At 32.9% G+C, this 15209-nt stretch overlaps 1 non-coding gene across 1 annotated transcript; it reads right to left on the reverse strand.

Annotated features, from left to right (window-relative positions):
* Window positions 1-5415: 5415 nt before the first annotated feature.
* Window positions 5416-5522, reverse strand: LOC139873931 (small nucleolar RNA R71). The gene has a single exon (XR_011767641.1). It is a non-coding gene; the product is annotated as a small nucleolar RNA R71 (small nucleolar RNA).
* Window positions 5523-15209: the final 9687 nt, after the last annotated feature.

The following is a 15209-nucleotide window of genomic DNA, read 5'->3' on the forward strand; positions in this document are numbered from 1 at the left end:
TCGTTGTTTACCTTTTTACAGGTATTGTGTTATGAAGCTAACTAGTTGTTAGACTAAATGCTTAGGAGCGCTTGGGCTCGATGGGGTAGCTTTTGGAGATTTGGACGCGGATGGAAGATTTGGTGGTCCCCGGGATTATGCTCTTGGTATTGGGTTGGGTTATTGAGTCTTAACCCGTATTTGTCATGTAAACACTTTTATTTAATGTTTTGTTGATGTAAAACTCGATTGGGTTGTTACAAAGCGTTTGGTTGTTAATTTAAAGTGTTAAATGTGTTTTGAAATAAATTGGAGCTGATCAGGTCTGCTGGACGCCGTCCAGATGGGATGGACGCCGTCCTGTATAACGTGGGTTGGGTGTTTTCTGTCTCAGAACACTTTAGTGTAATTGGATGCCGTCCAAGGATTTGGACGCCGTCCTGTCCTTTGTTACTGGACGCCGTCCAGATGGTCTGTTATAAAAAAAATAAAAAATTTAAGCCGTGTTTTTGGTAAAACGATGTCGGGTTGTTACAGTTTTATGGGAGGGAGAAGCATCTAAGATTCCATGGGTCGACTCTCGAAAGAGGTTCATGGAACAATTTGCCCATCGGTAGTGGTGGCAAAGTTGAAACAAGAATTTCATAACATCTCGTAAGGATATATGTCTGTGATGGACTTTAATAGCGTGTTTTGTGATAAGTCTCGTTTTTTTCCTAAATATTTGGCAAACCTCAAATTATTAAAGGAACATTATCGTGAGAAGTTAAATCCAAAAATAAATGAGTTCATAGATTTGAAAACTTGTGTGGACCTCGCGGCTACGATGGATAAAGCCTTGAAACATGAATATGATATAAAGAAAAAGGCGGCATTGAAAAGGCAACTTGACCAAGAGACTGGGTCACAAAATCTTAGCCTGAAAAAGTCCAAGTATGATTCTGGATCACCACAGATAATGAAAGAACCTTTCAATTCGGGTAAAGGTGGTGCCAAGGAGGGGAAGGAGTGTGTTAAATGTGGAAAGCACCATCCCAGAGAGTGTAGTGCGGGAATGAAACCATGTTATAAATGTGGGAGAATGGGAAACAAGGTGGCCGAGCATCGAGGAAAAGTAAAGTGTTTCTATTGCTCAAAGGAAGGGCACATGATGGCCGAATATCCAGAGTACCAGAAAGATGAATGAGAGGGTGTTGAAAGGAAGGTAATCAACAAGGAACCGGTGACGGGTGATTATAAACCAAAGCCCCATATTTATCAACTCACCATATAAGAAGCAAAGGAAGCACATGATGTTGTGTCAGGTACCTTTATTGTTAATTCTATACCTGCTAATGTTTTTTTGATTCCGGTGCATCAAGGTCATTTGTCTCTTTGAAATTTTCTAAGAACTTTGACAAATGTGTGAGAAAATTAGAACACGCTTTAGATCTTGAGGTAGCTAATGATAAGATCGTGTTGGTCATTGATGTAATTAAATGTTTTAGTATTGTTGATAATGCTAAAAACGAACATATATTTCATAGCATTATCCTTCAAGAAAGACAAGCTTCTAGTTGAAATTGTTCTATTTACAAGTGATATTCGTTTAGATAATAAAAGGTGAAAACAAAAGACATACTCGACGATTTGAAGACGCAAATGACCAAAAAGCTCAAAAGTACAAAGTACAATCCAAGTGGTTCAAATTATTGATAAGAAACGTCTCAAAAGTTACAAGAGTACAAGACGCAAAACGCAAAGTACAAGATATTAAATCGTACGAAAGGACGTTCAAAAATCCGGAACCGGGACCTGAGCCAACTATCAACGCGCGACGCAACGGAGCTAAAATTACAAATCAACTATGCACATGAATATAATATAATATATATATAATTATATAAAATTATATATATATTATATATATTAAATAAATATGTCGACAAGCTAGGAGCCAAAAAGTATGTGACCAGGAAATGACGGCCATGCGATCGCATGGACAGAAGGCACAAAACTCATGCACTCGCATGAGTTACTGTAGCAGGCCACATTATATAAAACTCACGTTTTCTGGTCGAAATTAAACACACATCTTTTTCTTTTCCTTCTCTGTAAGAATATATATATATATATATATATATATATATATATATATATATATATATATATATATATATATATATATATATATATATATATATATATATATATATATATATATATATATATATATATATATATATATATATATATATATATATATATATATATATATATATATATATATATATAATATAAAGTTTAATTTAAGTTTAATAATAATTGGGTTATTGTAAGGAATGTTTTAAGGTTTTTTAAGTCGAAACTCTGTCTCTGTCCGTGTAACGCTACGCAATTAATCACCACTGGAAGCTATGTTCTTCCTTTTTAAATTAATGTCTCGTAACTAAGTTATTATTATGCTTATTTGAGCCAAAGTAATCGTGATATTAGACTAAATATTAAGACGGGGTTATTAGATTTTGTACCATAATTAAGGTTTGGACAAAAGACCGACACTTGTGGACATTGGACTATGACTATTAATAGATAAGGGGTATTGTCTAATTGAGCGACAACTCATTGGAACCTGTCGAACCTATCTTCAAATTAGTTAATCTAATAATTATTAAAATGATTATGTATGTCCTATATAGTGACGTTTATACGACCTCTTTTACGATCATTTAATTAATTATTCGAGTTGGGTAATTGATTATTCATTCTGATCAAGTGGGTAAATTAATATTCATATCTCATTAAAACAGGGGTGGATTACATACAAGGATAATTGGTGTAATTGTTAACAAAGTATTAAAACCTTGTTACAGTTCGAATCCCTAATTAGTTGGAATATTTGACTTCGGGAATAAGGTTAATTTGACGAGCATTTTATAATTATGACCGATGGACTATTATGGACAAAAACCAAATAGGTATCAAATAATCCAGGACAAAGGACAATTAACCCGGGTAATAAATTAAAATCAACACGTCGAACATCATGATTACGGAAGTTTAAATAAGCATAATACTTTTATTTCATCGTACCTTTATTTACTGTCATTTTAATTACTGCAATTTACTTTATCGCAATTTAAATTCTGTCATTTATATTATCGTCATTTATCTTTACGCTTAAAATATAAAATCGACAAACCGGTCATTAAACGGTAAAACCCCCTTTTATAATAATATTACTATATATAATTATATATATTTTATACAAATATAGTTGTTAAAAATATAGTATGTATCACTAGCTCCCTGTGGAACGAACCGGACTTACTAAAAACTACACTACTCTATGATTAGGTACACTATCTATAAGTGTTGTAGCAAGGTTTAGGTATATCCCATTCAATAAATAAATAAATAACTTGTGTAAAATTGTATCGTATTTAATAGTATTTCGCAATAAAAATATAACTATTTCGTATACACCTCGCATATTATCAAGTTTTTGGCGCCGCTGCCGGGGACTCGGTGAAAAACGCACATCTATTAAAACTATATTTTTGTAAAAATATATAAATTTGTAAAAATATTATTTTACATAAAAAAAGATATATATATATATATATATATATATATATATATATAAATATATATATATAAGTGTTTAAAATAAAAAAAATATATTTTTAAGATCTTATTTAAAGTATAAAAAGTGTTTTTATTTTTAAGTTCTTAAAATTTAAGTTTTTTTTTTATATATATATAAATTTTACTTATAATTAAGTTTTTAAAAAATATAAATTGGGCCGATCCTGTTAAAAGCCCGAATGAATTTAGGATTTGTTGGGCCATGTGATCGCATGACCCAGACGATCAAAACTCATGCGTTTGCATGAGATGGTCTGACAGCAAAACCTAGCACTCATTTAATACGCTGTAGGGTTTATAATTTAATTAATATAATTAATTCTAATTAGGGTTTATTTATTTAATTAGTTTATATTTCTAGTTTTAATATTTATTTTGTAATATTTAGTTTAATTATTATTATTAATCATATAGATTTATACTTTATTAAAATAATAATATAAAAATTATATTTTTATAAAAATTATATTTTTATAACTTTAAGTTTTATTTTTATAAATTGTATATTTTTATCATTTAACTCGTAAATTTTATATTTATCGTTCGTAATTAGTTCGTAACTTAGTATTTTGCCGTAGTTATTTTTATATTTCTAGATTTTTAGACTTTGCCGTAAAATCCCTTAAGTGCTTTTTCTTTAGAATTAAGATTTAGGCGCTTTAGAATTTTGCGACATTGTTTATATATTTTAGTGCTTTTTAAGTTATTGCCGTTTTGGATATAGATTTCCTTTTAAGCTTTAATACCTTTAGGCGCAACTTTTTAGATTTAGTTTTTAGACTTTTAAGTTTCGACGTTTTTCTTTCTTATTTTTATTTTTCGATTTTTATTTTTCGACGTTTTTCGGCGCTCTTTTTTCTTTCTTATTTCTCGACGCTCTAGTTTTTAGGACATAGAATTTTCTATTTCTATTTAAAACAAAAAATTATTTTAAGCGGTTAAATTGATACACATCCAAAATTTTCTGGTTCTTAGTAATAGTTGGATTTGTTAGTGGCGAGTTGTGGGCTTCCGATTTAAAGGGTCCTGGCTACCTGCTGCATCTATTGGCTAAAACGTGGGCAAAATCAGAAAATTCTATTAATTTGATAGCTTATATAATTTTTATCTTTTATAACTAATAGGATATTCAGTGAATGCACCGAGCAAAACTTTCACCACCTTTCATACTTTCACCACCTGTAACTCGATCAAGACATCTAGCCAACATTGTCGCCGTTGATTTTTCTTTAGAATCATCATCTAGTCGAACAAGTACTCAAATTCAAACTTCCGATAATCCATTTTTTTGAATCCGACTTCAAAATTGAAAACCCGGAGGATATTCAAGGATAATTCCAAGATCCTGAACTACTAATCATTCCTCCTGAACCACAAACCGTTAAATCAGAATTCTCTAGTGATTCAGATTCAACAATTTCAAATATGGAAATAACGGAACCTCTAAGTATGGAAGACCGAATGAGAGCCACACGCACAGGCCAAGGTCACGCTATTATTAAGCCAGATATTAATGCGCCAGATTATGAAATCAAAGGATAAATTCTACACATGGTAACTAATCAATGCCAATATAGTGGTACGCCAAAAGAAGATCCAAATGAACATCTTCGAACATTTAATAGGATCTGTACTCTATTTAAAATCCGAGAAGTGGAGGATGAACAAATCTATCTCATGTTATTTCCCTGGACTTTAAAGGGAGAAGCCAAAGATTGGTTAGAATCGTTACCTGAAGGGGTGATTGATACATAGGATGTTTTAGTTGAAAAATTTCTTAAACAATTCTTTCCGGCATCTAAAGCCGTGAGACTTCAAGAAGAAATTGTTACGTTCACACAAAAGCCAAATGAAACTTTATATGAGGCGTGGATGAGATTTGGAAAGTTGTTGAGAGGATGTCCTCAACACGGTTTAGACACTTATCAAATAGTACAAATATTCTACCAAGGTGTCGACGTTGCTACATGAAAAGACATCGACATAACAGCTGGTGGTTCCATTATGAAAAAAATCGCAACTGAAGCTTACAAAATTATTGATAACACAGCCTTCCACTCACATGAGTGGCACCAGGAAAAAGATATCTTTCGTTCTTCTAAAGCGGCTAGAGCCGATTCTAGCCATGACTTTGATTATGTTTCCGCAAAAATAGATGCTTTCGAAAGATGAATGGAAAATATGACTAAAGATATTCACGCAATATGAATCAGTTGTGAGCAATGCGGTGGACCACACTTAACGAAAGATTGTCACATTGAGCAAACGATGGAACAACGTGAGAATGTTTCCTACATGAACCAAAGGCCGGGAAATAATTATCAGAATAATTATCAGCCGCCAAAGGCCAAACTTCAATCGACATCAAAACATTCTTTACAATCCAAATGGGCCAAACAATAACTCGTATAACCAACAAGGTCCGAATAACCAACCAACTCAAAACAATACTTTCAATCAACAAAGACCTAGCTTGTATAAACCACCACAACAAACCGAAGAGAAAAAGCCAAATCTGGAAGAAATGATGGCAAAGCTAATGGAATCTCAAACACAATTTATTACATCTCAAAACAAATGAGAGGTTTGATCAGTCATTAAGAACTCAACAAGCTTCCATTTTGAATTTAGAAAAACATGTAGGTACTCTTGCTAGCATAATGAGTGTGAGGGAACAAGGAAAGCTACCAAGTAATACTGAAGTAAATCCTCGGAATGAGAATGTTAAAATGGTGTCAACAAATTCTGAAAACCCATCATCAGAAGATGGGAAGATTTTAGATGTGAGTAACAATGAAGAAGTTACAACACCACCACCCGAGTATGTAAAGCCAGTTGTGGCACCATACAGACCACCCATTCCGTTTCTAAGAAAAGGAGTTGAGTATGAGCAAGTAATTGGTAATAAAGTTTGTGATACCTCTGGAAAGAAGAAGAAGAATAAGAAAGTACAAGAAACAAAAACCGTAAAAGTAAACTCAGTGAAGACAGTTCCACCAAAACCTCCACCCAGGTTGGGTGATCCGGGTGAATTTATTGTTCCTTGTTTACTTAGTGATTGTGTCATGTATGATGCACTAGCAGATTAAGGTGCAAGTGTGAGTGTTATGCCTCTGTCATTATATAAGAGATTAGGAGTAGGTGAGTTAAGTCCAACGGAAATAAGTGTTCGACTCTTTGATCAAACCATTAGGCACCCAATTGGAATTGCTGACAACCTACCCGTTCAAGTAGGTAATTTAACCTTTCTAGTCGACTTTATTGTCATTGACATAGAAGAGGACCCAAACATTCCTCTAATTTTAGGTCGACCATTCTTAGCGTCCACCAGGGCATTATTTGATGTAAGAGAGGGTAGAATGACACTTAATGATGGTGAAAAATCGATCACCTTTGTGAGTCGAAAGTCTAAATCTCCACCAACCAAAATCGTTGAACCAACAAAAATGATTGGTAAGAACCATGTTGTTTTACCAACTCCAACGGTAGTGCTTAACAATAATAAAACACCTAAATGTGGGGAAGATGAAGTAACACCTAATGATGACTTGATAACAAAGAACCTCGTTGTTGATACGAAATTGAATGACACCGTTATTAATAGTTCAATGAAGAAACTTATTAAACGGATTCGCGATGCTAGAACTAAGGGAAAGTTTAAGTTATGTAACCGGTTAGTATCCAATCTATCGCCTAAAGAAAAGGCGAAACTAGTTGAATTTGTGGATATTACACAAGAATCCGACCAATGGCTTAAAGAAAAAATCACATATATGCAAGTTGATTATGGTCCAAAAGAAATTGACGATGAAGTTAATCACAATTTTGACACCACAGCTACGTAAGTGTGGGGAGATTCAAGTGTTCTAAAGAGAAAACGTTGTCTAGAGTTAGTTGTTCTGTTCTCGTGTAGTTTCGAGAATGGAATCTGATTGGTCTTTTCCACTAGCAGACACTAAAGAACTAGTTTTCTCCCCCCATTCTGAATTTTTGTTTTGTAAGTTTTGTATGAAATTAATACGCTTTTTCAATTTAAGTTTTGTGTGAATTTAAAAACAAAATTTACTTTATTTCATTAAGTTTAAAAAAAATGATTTCTAAAATTCATCGTAAGTTGAAGACTAGGTCATGGAACCGAAATTTCTTTAACCGAGGGCGGGGCGAAAAATTTTGTTATCATTATTTTTAATTTTATTGATCTAAAGTATACCAAAAAAATTAAAAAACAAAAAATCTTTACTTTTAAAACAATCGCTTTAAAAACGAAAAATTTTAAATTTTGTCGAGGGACGGACTAGGTAAACATACCGAAACTACCTAAAGTAAAAGAAAACAAATTTTAAAAAATTATTCATTTAAATTGTTTTAATAAATAAAGGCTTTTATAAAAAAAATATAATAAAAATATTATATATATGTTTGTAGTTTATCTTATGTACAAAACAGGGTAAAACAGCGCATTCTCAAAGATTGACATTAAAGTTCAGCAAAAGCTTCTAATTTTGACGACAAGACCCAAAATATCAAATGTGATATAAAATAATATTTTTACAAACTCGCTATTTTTAATCACTTTTCTACACTAATCACCCTCATGAATTTATAATTATAGTCTGATTTCATGCAAATGAGGGCATTGTATGATCTCAAGTGTGGGGAAGGGTTATAAATACTCTCGGGTTTACACTTAGTTTAATTGCCAAATTTTGTGAAAATTTGAAAAATTTTCAACTAAATGAATTCAAAATCATGTTTTCACATATTTATGAAAGATAAAACTAGGTGTTAATGCCGAAATTATTGTTACCTCAGATAGAACATAAATGGAGAAACAACCCAAAACGTTAGAATTTATTTAAAATGGAATAGAGGAGAATAAAAAGGCAAAGAAAAAAATAAATAAAAGCTAAGTGTGGGAAGAATTTACCAAGTTATTTAAAACACATATCACATATTTGGTACAGATTATTGCAGGTACTTTTGTTTTAGACTAAACTAATTAGTTTTACCCGATTTACTGTAATATATTTGAAAGAATAGATGGATCTACACGATGAATCAATTCCATCATTAAAAGGAAGTAAAGTTTTCCGAAAAAGACACGCGCTTCTTGATTTAGGTCAGGAAGTTGTCGTCCAGACCAGCTGTAGGTTGACGAAAAATCTAGAAAAGTCATCTCTAAAATCATCAGGAAATCCACGGACCTCAGCATCAAACAGGGTCGCCAAGTGGTCAGACTTATCCTAACCATGAGAGGATCTGTCTCATAAAATGGGGAGTGCGTCGTGCAAATTAGCTTGATAAGACTAATGAATCAGACCCCCAGAAAGGATAATCTCCTTAAAGATTAAAAATTAGCTTTTAAGACTGATATTACTCAATCCTTGAGATTGACTTTAAAGATTGAGAATTCAAACTCATGGAATTCGATGATATCTAAACTCGGGCTTGAACGAGAAAATATTTTGATCAAAATTACAAATCGATTTGTTTTCTGAAAACCCGTTTTCAATGCGTTCATTACCATTGAACGTAAAATCCTAGGAATTCACCTGGAATTCATTAGGTCATCTGAACCAAATCGGGTGTCAACCGTAAGAACCGTGGTTTCATAGCATAGTCACAGACAGGACCTTGTGCCAGACCGAAAAACTATAGGGTGATCTTTACTATTGCTCCTACAAAGGATAGTAATTGCATCCGACACGTTATAGACCATAATCAAAAGCATTGCACGGGATATTGCCTCAACAGTTGCTTGTTCAACGCTTTCCTTTACAACCGGACGGTAGTTTACGAAAGGTAATATACGGAGCAAGTATACTGGACGTGTTGCTTTCCTAATACAAGGTTAGCAAGTGGGTGACACAAAACCGCAAGTTTTAAGCTAAAATTTTCAAATCTGAAACCTACAAAACCCACAAACATTTTGTAAACACCGGTGAAGGGTTATTCCGGAAAACTTATCTAGGGTAAAAGCTAGATTGAATTTTCAAAAGATCAAATGTTTTCATAAAGATCCAATTTCCTAAAGGATCTAAATTTTTATAGTCATGTGGGACTGTAAACCACAATGTTACTATTATTGTTCATACCGCCGTATTAAAATCACTGATGAATAAAGTGTGAAGAATAAAAAAGTGATTCAAGTATGTTTTTATTCAAGTTCTATATTGCTTGAGAACAAGCAACGCTCAAGTGTGGGAATATTTGATAATGCTAAAAACGAACATATATTTAATAGCATTATCCTTCAAGAAAGACAAGCTTCTAGTTGAAATTGTTCTATTTACAAGGGATATTCGTTTAAATAATAAAAGGTGAAGACAAAAGACAGATTCGACGATTTGAAGACGCAAACGACCAAAAAGCTCAAAAGTACAAAGTACAATCCAAGTGGTTCAAATTATTGATAAGAAATGTCTCAAAAGTTACAAGAGTACAAGACGCAAAACGCAAAGTACAAGATATTAAATCGTACAAAAGGACGTTCGAAAATCCGGAACCGGGACCTGAGCCAACTATTAACGCGCTACACAACGGAGCTAAAATTACAAATCAACTATGCACATGAATATAATATAATATAATATATATATATATATATATATATATATATATATATATATATATATATATATATATATATATATATATATATATATATATATATATATATATATATATATATATATATATAATTATATAAAATTATATATATATTGTATATATTAAATAAATATGTCGACAAGCTAGGAGCCAAAAAGTATGTGACCAGGAAATGACGGCCATGCTATCGCATGGCCAGAAGGCACAAAACTCATGCATTTGCATGAGTTACTATAGCAGGCCACATTCTATAAAACTCACGTTTTCTGGCCGAAATTAAACACACATCTTTTTCTTTTCCTTCTCTGTAAGAAACATATATATATATATATATATATATATATATATATATATATATATATATATATATATACATATATATATATATATATATATATATATATATATATATATATATATAATTTAATGTTTAATTTAAGTTTAATAATAATTGGGTTATTGTAAGGAATGTTTTAAGGTTTTTTAAGTCAGAACTCTGTCCGTGTAACGCTACGCAATTAATCACCACTGTAAGCTATGTTCTTCCTTTTTAAATTAATGTCTCGTAACTAAGTTATTATTATGCTTATTTGAGCCAAAGTAATCGTGATGTTAGACTAAATATTAAGACGGGGTTATTAGATTTTGTACCATAATTAAGGTTTGGACAAAAGACCGACACTTGTGGACATTGGACTATGACTATTAATAGATAAGGGGTATTGTCTAATTGAGCGACAACTCATTGGAACCTGTCGAACCTATCTTCAAATTAGTTAATCTAATAATTATTAAAATGATTATGTATGTCCTATATAGTGACGTTTATACGACCTCTTTTACGATCATTTAATTAATTATTCGAGTTGGGTAATTGATTATTCATTCTGATCAAGTGGGTAAATTAATATTCATATCTCGTTAAAACAGGGGTGGATTACATACAAGGATAATTGGTGTAATTTTTAACAAAGTATTAAAACCTTGTTACAGTTCGAATCCCTAATTAGTTGGAATATTTGACTTCGAGAATAAGGTTAATTTGACGAGCATTTTATAATTATGACCGATGGACTATTATGGACAAAAACCAAATAGGTATCAAATAATCCAGGACAAAGGACAATTAACCCGGGTAATAAATTAAAATCAACACGTCGAACATCATGATTACGGAAGTTTAAATAAGCATAATACTTTTATTTCATCGTACCTTTAATTACTGTCATTTTAATTACTGCAATTTACTTTATTACAATTTAAATTCTGTCATTTATATTATCGTCATTTATCTTGACGCTTAAAATATAAAATCGACAAACCGGTCATTAAACGGTAAAAACCCCCTTTTATAATAATATTACTATATATAATTATATATATTTTATACAAATATAGTTGTTAAAAATATAGTACGTATCACTAGCTCCCTGTGGAACGAATCGAACTTACTAAAAACTACACTACTCTATGATTAGGTACACTGCCTATAAGTGTTGTAGCAAGGTTTAGGTATATCCCATTCAATAAATAAATAAATAACTTGTGTAAAATTGTATCGTATTTAATAGTATTTCGCAATAAGAATATAACTATTTCGTATACACCTCGCATATCATCAATTTTACTTGATGATGAGACATTTTCTATAGATTTAATCCCCATGAAAATGAGAGAGTTTCATGTGATTATAGGTATGAATTTTCTTAGAGACAATGAATGGGTAATCTTGTCCCAAAAGAAGATAATCCAAGTGCAAACGCATGATGGGAGGATCATTCAAGTCATGAGGAACAGTCTAGGTGTGCAATCTCGATATGCACGTATGCTAATGTTAAGCGTATAATTCTTATAACATGGGTGAGCCTTTTTGGAACGTGATTGATAAATCCAAGACCATTTCTGCAACATGTAATGTTCCGAAGTTAAAGAATTTTTGAATTTTTTTCCTGATGAGTTGCCTGGTGTTCTTCCCGAGCGGGATGTAGAGTTCCGGATTGATCTAAGGTGAAAGTGGTAATGGAATGGGAACCACCTACGAACCCTACCGAAGTTAGGAGTTTTTTTGGTTTGGCGGGATATTATCGACAATTCATACAAGATTTTACCAAGATATCGACTCCACTTACTAAGTTAATGTGAAAGGATGTTGTATGGGAATGGAAAGACAAGCAAGATCAAGCTTTTCAACTCTTAAAGGAGAATCTAGTTCAAGCTCCGGTTTTGTTCTTGCTGGAAGGGAACGGTGATATGGCGGTATATTGCGATGCGTCTAAGAAGGGTTTAGGGTGTGTGCGTATACAAAGAGGGAGAGTCATAACATATACCTCGTGTCAATTGAAGTGTCACGAGAAACACTACCCTAGTCATGATTTAGAGTTGGTGGCCGTGGTTTTATCTTAGAAAATATTGCGCCATTATCTTTACGGTGAAAATTTTTCTATTTATACCAATCATAAGAGCTTGAAGTACTTCTTCGATCAAATGGATTTGAACCAATCGTCAAAGAAGATGGCTTGATTTGATGAAGGATTATAATTGTGAAATTTTCTATCACTCGAGAAAGGCTAATGTAGTGGTCAATGCTTTACCCAGATATTATACCCAGAATCGAGGTTTGAAACGTCTCAATAATGAGTCAATAACCATGTTTTATTAGTTGTAAAAGCTATTGAACTTAAAATATAAAAGGAAAGCATTTCAATAGCATAACATTTCATAGTATAAATCAGCGGCATTACTAACTACATCACAACATACACTTAAAGATAACTACTCGCTAATCATGACATTAGTATCATCTAGCATAACAATAATAAAAGGCATTGTTAAAGATAGATTAAGAGGATAGAAATACCAGTAGATTAATCGATCTCCAAAATTACAAAAGTGATAACTTCTGTCGTACCTCTAATCATTTACAGAATTCGTTTAACTCCTACTCTAGGTAATTATCGCTAATCAAAAATTATTTCCTAATACTAGAGAGAGAAACTAAAGAGAGAAATGATATTAAGAGTTGAACTATGTTAAGAAGTGTGTGGAACAAATGAAACAAATGGCCCTTTAAACATACCTTTCTGTCTCTGGCAGTCCGTGTATAGTGCACGGGTACATTGGGCAGCCCGTGTACTATGCACGCGTGGTGTGCTCGTGTGGCTTGGTAGCTCGTAGGGCACAGCCAGGTAGGTCAGACCATAGCAGCCCGTGTGGCAGCCCCGGTAGGCCTTTGGCAGCCTGTGTGGCAGCCCTGGTAGGCCTTTGGCAACCCGAGTGGCTTGGTCTTCTTCGGATCGAAATTTTATTTACAAAGGTTGTAATTTAGTTTTCACCGTTTCACTCTAAATTCTTCGTTTTAAGCTTGTTTTCTTCGATTCTTTTATAATCTTCTTCATAGCCACTTGATCTACAAAATAGAGAAAATAAATGATTAATTCTTCGATAAAATTAATTAATTGATTATTTTGGGGCTCAATATCGGGTATAAAAACATGACATTTTAGCCGATATCAGTCCACCTAATTTTTACTACTATATCAGTGAGACACTTGGGTGACTTATAATGTTTTGTGATTCGATTATGGGTGGAACTTGTAAAACTAAAAACCCTATAGGTTGACGCCACAAATTCCATCCCCAAAAACCATATTTTGACTGGGCTTCAACAATTACTTTTAAATTTGTTTTGGGAATTTATTTTGGATTCATATCAAATTATTCCTTAGTTTTTGTAAAATGTGTTGAATTTGCATACTTAAAGTGAAACGGGTCTATAAAGTAGACCCAATGGGCGTTCATTTTGGTGTATAGAATTGGAATACTCAATTTTGGTTGTAAATTTTGTTTTAAAACATGTTGTGACTGAAATGAATGTTGGGTACAAATTGTGTCGTTTGGAAATAGGTCAAATGTGTTTAAAAAGCGTGCAGGTTTTTTGATCTGTTATGCCACGCCACGCAGATAGTCTATGCGCCGCGCAATAAAGGGGATTTTAAAGTCAGTCAAGCTAACTTCTACTGTAACACCGTACTTTTTACATACACAAACATTTTTTTTAAAGACACTCACAGTGGAAGACTTATTAATTTACATATCATATATTAGTACATACTATATGATTACACAAAATCACAGGTGTTACGTTATTAATACAAACCATTTGACCATATTGTTTATTACAAAACATCAGAGTTATTCACTGTGTAACATATTCACTTGCCTTGCAAAATCCACCAAAAGCTGCTAATAGATACCTGCAGGGCAAAACACTGTGGGGGAATTAGCATAACGCTAAGTGAATGGCAATATCTAGGTGGACATCACTACAAGCATCAAGCACAGCTTAAAGGCACTGGTCACTAATCACTTAAAGCCATACACAAGAGGACCGGCAACCCATAGTTGATCAAGCTAGAATATACCGATAGCCCACACTACTGAGTCACTGGTATAGTCTTCCAGACGTGATGCACTCATCATTCATACTATACCACTAATCAGTAACACTTTGACCGAATACTATCACCTTAAATACACAAGGTACACAACATTGACCTCTTACGTCGGAATTACACCCATCGACGTTCACTGGTGCACACATAATCACATATAGTCACAATACTGGTCACAAAATCATTACACAGTCTAATTATAAGCATGGTATGGATTATACCTATCACTATATAATCACATCCATAAAGATAATCCCACTCACCTGGAAGCACAAGTACTCAGTTGTCTTATATCACTGAGCCTTCACCTTTCCGTTTATCACCTGAGAATATCAGTTCTCTAGTTAGTACACTTTTCAATCAAATTACTCATTAACATAAATATCACGACAATACAATAAATGGGTCAGAATTGCACTTGACCCAAACATACAAACACTGTCACTCGAACGGATAAGGTCTCACTCGTGCGACTGACTATGCTCACTAGCACGACTGACATATCACTTATACTAGTGATTATAAAACCTACTCACATGGTTT

The sequence above is a fragment of the Rutidosis leptorrhynchoides genome, chromosome 10 (genome assembly GCF_046630445.1).
Source record: "Rutidosis leptorrhynchoides isolate AG116_Rl617_1_P2 chromosome 10, CSIRO_AGI_Rlap_v1, whole genome shotgun sequence".
NCBI classification, from domain to species: Eukaryota; Viridiplantae; Streptophyta; class Magnoliopsida; order Asterales; family Asteraceae; genus Rutidosis; species Rutidosis leptorrhynchoides.